Consider the following 12,778-nt stretch of genomic DNA (forward strand, 5'->3'; position numbering starts at 1 on the left):
TGCAATAGGGGAGGTTGCACAAATGAAAGGAAATGGGTACTAATTATACAGTTCACTTTATTATTCTAACTAAGTAACTACGGCTTATATAGAAACATAACATCACTATAACTTCTACAATTCAAGGCTATAATACATACGTACGTATATGTAGAGTGAGAAGGGTTTGGCCATGGTCTACCACGTTGGCCATGTGCAGATTGGTAGACTTCACACACCTTTGAGAACATTATGGAGAACTCTCAGACATGCAGGTTTCCTTACGATGTTTTCCTTCACCGTTAAAGCATGTGATATTAATTAATCACTTAAAACGCTCATAAATCTGAAAAGTTAGAGGTGCGTGCCCGGGATCGAACCCCCGACCTCTGATTAGAGGGCGGACGTCCTAACCACTAGGCTATCACAGCTTTTACATACTTAGCCTATGTTCGTATATAGGAAGGGGATACAAGCTATTTCTGACTATGTACCGAATAAGTGATGCCCGCCGATTCAAGTTTTTAAAAATCAATGAGTTCCCTTTTTCATTTTCTCTGACAAAAAGTACCTAGCCTATGTATTCGTATACGGGATGCAAGCTATCCCTACGTACCCTTATCCCTTTTTTCCGGGACAAAAAATATTATAGATGTCCACTGGTACATCCCTAGGATGCAAGCTATCTCTGTACCAAATAGATAATGACGACCTTTCTGGTGCATTGGTTTTATAAGTGGCAGGTCGCGGGTTCAATTCCTGGCAGGGGAAATTTGGGAATTTATATAATATTAAGTATCTAAATTGTCTCTGGTCTGGTCTGGTGGAAGGCTTCGGCCGTGGCTACGATGTGTACCGCTGGGATGTCGCTTTTGTTCATCCCAGAAAATCAAAGTGTTCCCACGGGATTTTTTAAAAGCCAAATCCATGCGGATATATCGCGGATTGTCTATCGATAGGTATTGAAGTCGACGTGCGTTTCTTGGCCAGCCCTACCTGTCTCGTTACGTAAGCCACCGTAACAGCAATTCCTGGTGTAACGTAACACTAATCCTGTCCACATCAATTAAACCAGTACCTAACCTATAGGTACGACTATTACGTTACTTTATCTTGGCTGTAAATCCTATCTACTTGTCACTGGTATTCGATGATTACAACAAACTTTGCACGATTACGTTATTGGAGGATTTACTTAATCGTATATTGGTACAACCACGGACTTCGGAGTAGCTAAATCCGGCAAGCCGTGCGTCCAGACGTGACTGATATTGGAGCCTCTAGAGTCTAGGTCATGCGCCTATTTTAGTACACGCGACTGCCAAAAAACCGGCCAAGTGCGTACATACAGTCGTATTTTTTTATTTTTTTTGACATTTTGCACGAAATCAGATCAAAAACTATTAGGTATGCAAAAAATATATACAAATCTGTTTTAGAATATACAGGTATAGTTATCTTACTTTGAAAATTGAAAATACTAATTATTTTTTCATGAACACATTTAAATTTTTTTTTGTGAGATGTAACCACAAATTCACGGTTTTTAGATTTTTCTCCTTATGTCTACTATATAAGACCTACCTATCTGCCAAATTTTATGATTCTAGGTCAACGGGAAGTAGGTACCCTGTAAGTTTCTTGACAGACAGACAGACAACAAAGTGATCCTATAAGGGTTCCGTTTTTTCTTTTGAGGTACGGAACCCTAAAAAAGAAGTGCAAGTACCTATCTAATGTTCTCAGGGTTCATTTGCATATACAGTTCGTGGCAGAAAGTAATATACATCGGCCTTTATTTCGGCTTTGTAGAGCGTCGTCTCTGTCACTCATACCTATATGACGTTTTGTCGGTCTTAACGACAGAGATACCTAATGCTCTACAAATCTGCTATCTCGGAGCTATGTGCATTTAATGCATTTAAATATCATTAATTGATAATTAGTGAAATGAAGGATTACTTTATTACTTAAGTACTTATCTAGCTTCACGAAAAGCTATTAAAATATTGCAACTTTTCCATTCGTTAGACGTTTTATCTTAAGTTACTTAATAGAACAAAAAACTAACAGCCCATTTCGTGAATATTTCAACAGCTTTATTACACTTTAGACTGTGCGTACGAGACATAACGCATAATATCACGTAGGTACGGGCACAGAATATACATGGAATTCAATATACTTATGTTAGTTAGGACTGCCGCGCCGGCCTTCTTCTTCGTCGTAGCACTCTTGGCAGAGTGGACGTGGTCATCATGAAGTGACGTTTTTGGGGGCAGATGTTATACGCCTCAAGAGCATTCGCCGCTTCCTCCTGCTGGCCGATAGTCTGGTACATTCGTGCACGGGATCGCCCATAGCGGACTTAATTTAGTCAGTCCATCGCGTAGGTGACATTCCTCGCCGTCTGGTACCCACCTTGCCCTGCACTACAAGACGCTCAATGAAGTCCCTCTCACACTGGGAGACATGACCGAAAAACTTTAGTATGCGACTCTGTACTAACGTCGTTCTTGGAGTATAGAGACGTTGGTGCGAAACTCAGACCATGAGACTCCTAGCATTCGCCTCCACACCACATCTCGTTGGTCTAGTGGTTAGAATGTTTGACTGCGGATGACGATTGGGTTTTGACGTTCTCAGTTTTCTGGAGTTAGGAAGTCGGTGGTGTGTCACCGCCGTGCCTCGTAGAACACATAAAGCTGTCAGTCCTGCGCCTGATCTCTCTCCGGTTGTGTCGAATTTCTGTCTCATCGGGCTATGAGAGTATGGGAATAAACAGCGTACACACTTGCGGATTATAATATCTCCCGCGTAGTCGGCTAATCTCTATGGAGAATTTCTTATGGTCACACCCCCGATCGCCAAGCTTAGGCAGTTGCTTAGCATAAAACTCGGCCCACGTCCGCCCGTTCGGTACCCTCATTCCGCACATTGTCTTAATTACGTGACTTTTGAGTCCACCAATCACAACAAAGCATTCTTCCCTGTTCCCCGCCAACATTTTACGATTTTGTTTTCATGCAAAACCTTGACTCTTGAGTCTTGAGGTTGAATTATTTGTGCTTATGGTACAACTACATATATATAGGTATGGCCAGTTTCACGTGAGGTTTAGGCACTTTAATACGGTTGTACTTAGTTGTAGGCTGTAGCTGTAAGTACGTTTGTCACTCAGTACTTATGTATCTATGAAGAAATCTGAGGCACGTTTCGAATATGTCAACAAAAAATATATAACAAGCAAAATACTGGCAGTAGATATGGCATAGAAGCTAACGGAATAAAAGTCTAGCTATAAATGTTATTAGGTATTACTGGTAGTACTTTTAATTTAGATTTTCAGTTTATCTAAAAAAAACGTTTTTGATTATTACAAAATGTACAAATTACCAGAATCCATACTAATATTCTAAATGCGAAAGTGTGTCTGTCTGTCTGTCTGCTAGTTTTTCACGGCCCAACAGTTTAATCGTTTCTGATGAAAGGTACAGAGTTAGCTTGTAAGCTAACTCTCGGGTTGTTATTCTAAGTCTGTAGGTACCTTTCATCAAAATACTACTAAAGTATAAAATACTAGATGACGCCCGCGACTTCGTCCGCGTGGATATACCTAGGTCTTTTAAAAATCCCGTGGGCACTCTTTGATTTTCCGGGATAAAAAGTAGCCTATGTAATTTGGTACAGAGTTAGGTAACATCCCGGGGAAGGCCCCGGGATAAAAGCTAACTCTGTACAAAGTGTTTCACTGTCCCAAGTTTCATGGAAATAAACTGTTAGAGCGTGAAAACCTAGCAGACAGAGACAGACAGAGAAACTTTCGCATTTATAATATTAGTAGGTATGGGTATGGATATTTTCAGTTGCTGGAGGAAATTTGTAAGTAGGTACCTAAAAATCTGAAAATGTGTCATTTCTGCAAGGTCTCATGATCAACCCATCGCCGGCTCACTACAGAGCACGGGTCTCCTCTCAGAGTGAGAAGGGTTTGGCCATAGTCTACCACGCTGGCTAAGTGCGGATTGGTAGACTCTGCAAGGTCTGCTTACTACAAATAAAAAGATAGCTTGCGCCCTGGAGAGTAACCTGACATAAATCTACGCGAACGAAGTCCCAAGCAAAAGCTAATTCCAAACAAATAAATAAAACATGACACTAAATTATTGCTTTAGAAGCCACGATCTTTTTGCCCGCCACGAGCGATGCTGAAATCACCCCAACAGCAGCTGCATCTGTTCGTATAGTGCATTCAAAATAAACTGGAGTGTTTCCTCTCGAGACCGGCATTAGCAATTACAATAGGATTACATTCGACATGCCATGTAAACAATAGGGGTAATAAACCAAACACTCATAGAGCCCATTCATTTTTAAAGGAGCCGGTTCAACCTTATATATTTTAAATAATTTTAAATACATATCAAAAATTGCGTAACCGGCAGGAATCGAACCTGCATCTTCTGGGTTTGCGCCCGATGCCTTGACCAACTCGGCCACGGTTTCGCTTACCGCCAGTGACGTAATTTGTGATACGTATTTGTACGTATGTTATATTATATATATTTTGTTGCAAACCAACATGTACTTTTGAATTCACCCGCCACGATTGAATCCCAATGACGGTTTCAAGTGGAAACACGCCAGTTTATTTTGAATGCACTATAATAATATACATATACCTAATTATACATACCTAGTTATAAGTTTACTGTTTAAAATATCTAAATTCTTAAAGAAATACAGATATATTAGATACTAAAAAAGGATTAGGTAATAAAAATTCCTAGTCACGAGTTTTAATTTGCATAAAACTAACGCAACTCTTCTATTGTCCTGTAAAAACCGGTCTTTTCACTGAGAAATCAACGTTAATTTAATTTTTTTCTCAGTGCGATTTCTACAATGAAAAACTAACGCCTTCATTCGTTCAGTGCGAATATTTCTACGATCTACATTCGCGCGCGGGCTTTGAGTCTAACCGCACGGTAATTTAATTTGAAACGCAAAAGGGCTAGGACCCAGAGCCGTGAAGCTTTAAAAATATCGAACTGTGAAAATTTCGCGCCATACATTAATTTAAATTTTCCGAAGGCAGTGAGTGTGTTCAAAAGATTCAATATGACGATTTACAGCAAAATTGTTCAAATAATTTTGGTTGGTGTCTAACAACGAAGTCCTGAGTCCCAGTTTTTCAGGTTTGTATCTTTCGAAATAGGTACCTAATTAAGTTTTTACATCTATAAAATATACTTAGTTTTTTATTAATTAAGTTAGATAATAATATGGACTACTTTCTAAATACTTTCTAGTAGTGATTTAAAATTAAATGACCACACTATGAAAAATTTATAAATAATATTATAAATGCGAAAGTGCGAAAATATATCTGTCTGTTTCCGCCCATTCTCTTTTAACTGATAATTAAACTGAGAGAGAACTGTGAGAACCTATTATTAGCTTCTAGTTATTTAATTTTTAAGATTATAATATGTTAATTTAAGCTGTTGGTTTTCCAAATAAAATAAAATAAAATAATAAAGCATCCCGAAGACTAATAGGTATATACCCACCTACACACTTAGGCAATTTTTTATCTTTGGTATGGAGATAGTTGAAAAGACGGAGAGTAAACATAGCCTACTTTTTAGGGTTCCGTACCTCAAAAGGAAAAACGGAACCCTTTTAGGATCACTTTGTTGTCTGTCTCTCTTCTTCTACTAGATCTTCTAGGTCTTATAGCAGACATTCGGGGAAAAATCTGAAAACCGTGAATTTGTGGTGACATTAAAAAAAATTAAATTGTGGCCATGAACTAATAATTAGTATTTTCAATTTTCGAAGTGGGGTATCATATGAAAGGGCTTCACCTGTGCATTCTATAACAGATTTTTATTTATTTATATGCATTTTTGAATTATCGTGCAAAATGTCGAAAAAATACGACTTTAGTACGGAACCCTCGTTGCGCGAGCCTGACTCGTACTTTATTATTATTTTATAGCGGCACATATACACACAGTGAAAATTTCAACTCTCTACCTATGTATTTACACTTCATGAGATACAGCCGGCTGACAGACGGACAGCGGAGGCTTAGTAATAGGAACAATATGGTCCAGTTGGCACCCTTCAGGAACGGAGCCCTAAAAATGTCTTCCTAAAAATGGACAATTTAATATTTTTTATGTGCAACCAAATTTGCACCTTTGACTGTCTGAATGTCAGCTACTAACACACAAAATGGACAATTTAATATTTATATGTGCAACCCAATTTGCACCTTAGATTGTCAGATACTAGCTGCAGCACAAGGTCAGATTTAGCAAATTTAGCAAGTCTAGGTATGGTATAGGTCATCTAGGTATCATAAATTCAGGCGATGACTTATGTTGCCCAACATTAATCAGTATGAAATGTCATAAAAGATTGCCTGAATAAAACTAGCTTATGCCCGCAACTTTATCCGCGAGGACTAGAGGGTAAATTTTCAAAAATCCTTTCTTAGCGGATGTCTACGTTCTAATAGAGATAGCTACTAAACTAAGACATACGTATCAAGCTTTAAGAACATGGAGAACTCTCGTACAATTTTTCTCTCGATGTTTTCCTTCACCGTTCCAAAACGCGAGTAGCTGACGTTGGCCTTGCAGCAGCTTTACTCAAATGGGACTGGGCAGGTCATGTGTGCCGTATGCCAGATGAGTTATGGGCAAAATCTGCTTCTTTTTGGATGCCCCAGAATCATCAACGCCAGCGTGGTCGGCCGAGACGACGTTGGCGTGATGAATTAGATAAATTTACAGTTACGTGGCCTGAAGGGGCACGAAATAGAAAATTGTGGAAGGATCGGAGGGAGGCCTTTGCCCAGACGTGGGACAGCACAGGCTGATTTAGATTAGATGTTTTCCTTCACCGGTAAAGCAAGTAATATTTTAATTGCTGAAAAAAGACAAAATATAACTCCGAAAAGTTAAAGGTGCGTGCCAGAGGTTGAATCCTGAATAGTAGTAAAATATTAATCAATTAAAAAAAACCGACCAAGTACGGTTAGACATGCGCACCGGGGGTTCCGTACCTTGGATTATTATGATGCTTAAAATATCTCAAACTGCAAATATAAGTTTGTAATTGGAAATTTCAATATGCTAGGTATCTAATAACTACAAAATTGTTTTCAGATACTCCCTTTACTTGTCAAATTTCATGATTTTAAGGGAAGTACCTACCCTATAGATTTTGGTTCCCTTGCGATTAATTATTTACAATATTGACAGACAGACAGACAACGAAGTGATCCTATAAGAGTGCCTTTTTCTTTTTGAGGTACGGAACCCTAAAAATTATGTATTGTAGAATCGAAGATTATGTAAATGATAAAAGAGCGAGCATTTGATCTGCAACTAGTTTCGGCAATGCGCGGGACAGCAATTACTTTTTTATATAAGTATGGCAAAAAAAAATTACGAGACATTTCACCGCGATTAATAGCCTCATCTGGTGACAGTAGGGGTTGGCTCATTTTTTTTGCACAACGGATCAGCCTGGCACCATTCTTGGCACCATTCCACGCGGGCATGATTTATATAGTAATTAGATAAGGCTAGCTTTAAGTTTTATTGTAATATATTTAAAAAAAAATTATACCTAAAAATACTGGATTACAATATTATGAGATTACAACAAATAAAAAAAGTATGGCATAATATTGTATGTCAAATCTCTGAAAAGGGTGGCCGCCGAGTTTCTCCCTGGTTCTTCTCGGTGGGAAAGAGATTCCGAACTAGTGGTAGATGCATTTGACGATTCGAAAGTACTTGTAATTTTTTTTTTTTTAAATATTAGCCATGTTAATTGACTAATATTCCCCTTTCCCCTCCAACTAAGCAAAAAGCTTTTGAAATGAAATGAAATGAAGTGCTAGGAGTGGGTACGACAATAGTGCAACGGTTGGGATTTGATCCAGCGACCTTTCGGAATTCAGTCCGCTCCTTAACCGTTGAGCTATTGAGGCTCTCTCTCTATAATTGAAAAAAAAAAATTTTCTTTAGTAATTACTAATTTTGCTTGCTTCATAGTGGACTAAGACAGGACTATTATAAATACCAGCTCTCTATTATAAATAGGACTATTATCAATCCGCACATGGCCAGCGTAGTAGACTATGGCCAAAACCCTTCTCACTCTGACACCCGTGCTCTGTAGTGAGCCGGCGATGCGTTGATCATGATGATGATGATTATAAATACCTACCTGTAGTTGGTACAACGATCACCGTCCTTCCTATTACATAGTACTTACTTAACAAAGATACCTATCTACATACTAAAGTACCTATTTCCCTAATTACTGCAAATGGCGCTCTGAGAACATGCAATAATTATTAGGTACTTCTGTTTGATTTGTGTTTTATTCACTGTAAATAGGGTTCCGTACCCACATCAAAACAAAAAAACCCTTATAGTAAAGACTTGTTCACGTCATTGTCTGTTAAGAATCGTCTATATAGCACAAGTAAAGGGCGAAATCCGAAAACCGTTTCATCAATTTAAAAAATAAAACTGCTACTTAAATCTATGTAACAAGCAGTTAAAATAGTGGTCCAATGCGTAACTTTGAGTTTAGACCCAAGGTTGTAAAAATATAGTGATAGACTAGATACCTACCACGCCGGAAAAGAAATTCTAGTCCAAGTACACCGGACCTTCTAATTCGAAGGGCTACCAGTAACCTAACCTTAATCTAGGCTCTACGAAAGGACGAATGAAAGATTTGTTCGGTTACTTTTATAGATTTACTCTAAGTACTTATTACATATAAAATTGGGAAAAATCACGATTAAACTTTAAAATCGTACTTATGACATGACAGTTGATACATAGAGCTATAAAATAAAATGGCGAGTGAGATCTCAAAAAGTTTGCACTATATAGGTACTTTGATATTACTTGTTTTAAATGTACTTAGAGCAAATAATAATAATAATTGTTATTGTAAAAGAATTTGAAAGTAAATAATGTAAATAATATACATGTACCTTCTTAGAGCAAATCCATAACATTAACCTATACTTAGGTTTTTTTTCCAGAAGAACTCTCCTAATGTTTAGTATATTTTAGGGTCTTTGAATACAATTTTTCTGACGTAAGTACACAATATGGCCGCCAGGCGCCATGCAAATTAAAAAAATAAAAGTACATACCTAGTGGTTCTTTTACGGAACCCGTCGTGTTCAAGTCCGACTCGCACTTGACTGATTTTTTACAAGATCCCGCATCTTATATCATATCTCTCGATTGAGCTGGATTGACCCAACTAAGAACCTCAGTAAAAGAAAGCTTTACACTCGTTGAACTCTTTTCTATTGAGGCTGATATATTACATTATAGTGCGTAACTAATTACCAACTATGAATTTGCTCAGCTATTTCTAACAATGTAAGACAAGTGTTTTGAACATGTATTTCATTAAAAAACCCGGCCAAGTGCGAATCATACTTGCGCACCGAGGGTTCCGTACTCGGGTATTTATTTCGACATTTTAAACTATTTTGCATAAAAATAAATAAAAATCTGTTTTAGAGTATACAGGTATAACTTTATCTTACTTTGAAAATTGAAAATACTAATTATTTGTTATGAACACATTTTAATTTTTTTTTGTGTGATGTAACCACAAATCCACGGTTTTCGAATTTATTCTTTTACTTATGCTATAAGACTACCTACGTGGAAAATTTCATGATTCTAGGTCAACGGGAAGTACCCTATAGGATTTCTTGACAAACACGACAGACAGACAGACAGACAGACAGACAAACAGATAACGAAGTGATCCTATAAGGGTGCCTTTTTCCTTTTGAGGTACGGAGCCGAAAAAACAAATTAAAACATGTTTAAAATAAAAAGATTTTTAAACTGTCTTTAGAGTTCCGTACCTCAAAAGAAAAAAGAAACCCTTATAGGATCACTTTTTTGTCTGTCTGTCTATATGTCTATCGTGTCTGCCAAGAAAACCTAAAGGGAGAAGTCCAAAAACCGTGAATACATCACATCACAAAAAAAAATTGTTCACAAAAATAACTACCTAGTTTACCAAATCACATATTTTTCATTTTCATTTTTCACATACAGTTAGCACTGTCAGTCATTAACTTGCAGTGTTCTACATTAAAGTGTAATAAGTGTTATATAAAGTATGATCTCTATATTATATAAAAATGAATCGCCGAATGCGTTGCTGATCGCAAATCTCGAGAACACCTGAACCGATTTCGCTAATTCTTTTTTCATAATATTCCTTGAAGTAAGGGGATAGTTCTTACGGAGAGAAAAAATTAAAATATTGCCTGAAAAAGAATCGACTGTCAGGCGCACAGAACACATTTACTCCAGGTCAGGCGGTACGAAGTTCGCCGGGGCAGCTAGTTATAAAATATAAACTGCTAAAATTGCCTTTCTTTTTTTGACTTGCTATAGCCGAAAAAACAAGAAAAATAAACAATCATTTTTGGATATAGAGCAAGGTAACTCCATGAATTATTAAGATTGTTGTGATAGTAAATTATTGTACCTACTTAGAATGTTTTTGTTTATATTTTTTATCTCGAGTTACATCAGAAAGTGCCCAAGTCCACTACGTCCAATTTGTACCTTCAGTGCAATATGGACCGCCTTAAATAGAGTAGATAAGTAGATCAATCAACTGACCATGAAAAATACATTAGCAAAACGATTGGTAGCTATCAAATATGAAATAATGTTAAGCCGGGTCCACACTTGTACCATCTTGAAGTTTATAGTAGGTATTCATATGCTAAGTATGAACACAGTTTTACGTAAAACTGGGGCATGAACTATGAACGCCCATTTCAACCATTATCGTATCACTATTTTATTGTTCGCGTTTTGTGCTAATGACCACATTTCTGTATCTTGTCAGCGTGTCGGTAACGTGTGAGGACAATACAATACACGGCCGAAAATAATGCACATCGACCTTTAGGAGATAGCGGATTTGTAGAGCGTTGTCTCTGTCGTTGAGACCGATAAAACGTCATACAGGTATGAGTGACAGAGCCAACGCTCTACAAAATCGAAATGTCATTCTAAAGGCTAACAACTACAGAAGTTACGCGGCAGAAAATACTGCAATCTCACCTGGTGGTAAGTGATGATGCAGTCTAAGATGATAGCGGGCTAACCTGGAAGGGGTATGGCAGTTTTTATTAAACCCATACCCCTTTGGTTTCTACACGGCATCGTACCGGAACGCTAAATCGCTTGGCGGCACGGTTTTGCCGATAGGGTGGTAACTAGCCACGGCCGAAGCCTCCCACCAGACCAGACCAGAAATTTAGAAATTATAAAATTCCAAACCCCTGCCAGGAATCGAACCCGGGACCTCCCACTATTAAGACCACAGCGCTCACCACTGCGCCAGGAAGGTCGTATTATGACCAGCTGCGCGATTGCGGGAGAATGACAGCTACAATGTCACGATCGCAATCATCTCTGATTGGTTCATGCTCACATACAATGTATTGTTGCAACAAGAATACCATAAATTCAGCCAATCACAACGATTGCGATTGTAATGATAATTGATGCAGTTTTCACGCAATCGAGGTGCTGATTGGTTGACGCTCACTCGCTTTTGGCTACAATTCATTGTTGCAACAAGTATAGCATAAATTCAGCCAATCACAACAATTGCGATTGTAATAATGATTGATGCAGGTTTTACGAAATCGACCTACAGTAACAAAACGCGTCCATACTTCACACATATGTTCTGCAGATCTCGATACCAATCCGATATGAAATGCCTCAGTTACCTACGCGTTTACATACGGAACGGGGTGTATCATCTACTTCCTGCGACATGATTGTGTAACATTTTGCGTCCAAAGTAGCGACAATGTTACACGTCGATGCCACGTGATAGATTTGATTCACTATTTTTTCTTTTTTTTTAATTTATAGACTAGCGGTTGGCTGCAATCAGACCTGATGGCAAGTGATGATGCAGCCTAAGATGGAGCGCGCTTACCTAGAAGATGCCTATTCACTCTTGTCTTGAAGGTACCCATAGTATAATTCGTTGGGAAAACTGATGCTGGAAGGGTGTTCCAAATCTTGGCGGTTCGAATTAGAAATGAGGAGGCAAATCGCTTCGTACGTACCCGGGGTATTTCGACTACGTACCGGTGCAGACCTACTAATGAAACAAGTGTGCACCCAGCTTTAGAGACGTGTTCTCAATATAAGAAAGGAAAAGGTTCTGACTGATATATCAACGCACAGCTCAAACCACTGGACGGATCGAGCTGAAAGGCATGCAGATTGCTATTATGACGTAGGCATCCGCTAAGAAAGGATTTTTGAAAATTCAACCCCTAAGAGGTATAAAATAGGGGTGTGAAACTGGTGCAGTCCACGCGGATGAAGTCGCGGACATAAGCTAGTTGATTAATAAAATTGTAAGTAAGTAAATTAATTTTTGAAATGAATTTATCTCTAAATCTTGAATTTTCTAAAATTGCGTGCTCGTATCAGTCAAAATTGGATTTGTATTTGTATTTATTTAGATTTAGACTTATACAAGTGCCTACGAAAGTCAGATCGGCATAGTTAGTAAAATTCAATAATAAAATAAATATAGAAAATATGGCATAGGATCTCGATAATACTAGTTAAAATGGCATAAAAATTACTAAGTTACCCAAGCACCTTGTTATTTAGAAATTAAATAGTGTTATTTGTAATGTCGTAGCTTTGTAATAAAAATGTCATAAATG

The 12,778-nt window shown here is 37.9% G+C and overlaps 1 protein-coding gene across 2 annotated transcripts in view; it reads left to right on the plus strand.

Annotated features, from left to right (window-relative positions):
- Nucleotides 1–4,930: 4,930 nt before the first annotated feature.
- Nucleotides 4,931–12,778, plus strand: part of LOC117994333 (uncharacterized) — a 34,130-nt gene continuing 26,282 nt past the window's right edge. Inside the window, exons 1-2 of one of the 2 annotated variants that reach the window (XM_069505675.1) lie at nucleotides 4,931–5,177; nucleotides 11,964–12,062. The gene's annotated coding sequence lies outside the window, so the exon portion shown is untranslated. The remainder of the gene's footprint in view (nucleotides 5,178–11,963; nucleotides 12,063–12,778) is intronic. The other variant, XM_034982239.2, reaches the window with a different exon arrangement.

The sequence above is a fragment of the Maniola hyperantus genome, chromosome 2 (genome assembly GCF_902806685.2).
Source record: "Maniola hyperantus chromosome 2, iAphHyp1.2, whole genome shotgun sequence".
Classification (NCBI taxonomy): Eukaryota; Metazoa; Arthropoda; class Insecta; order Lepidoptera; family Nymphalidae; genus Maniola; species Maniola hyperantus.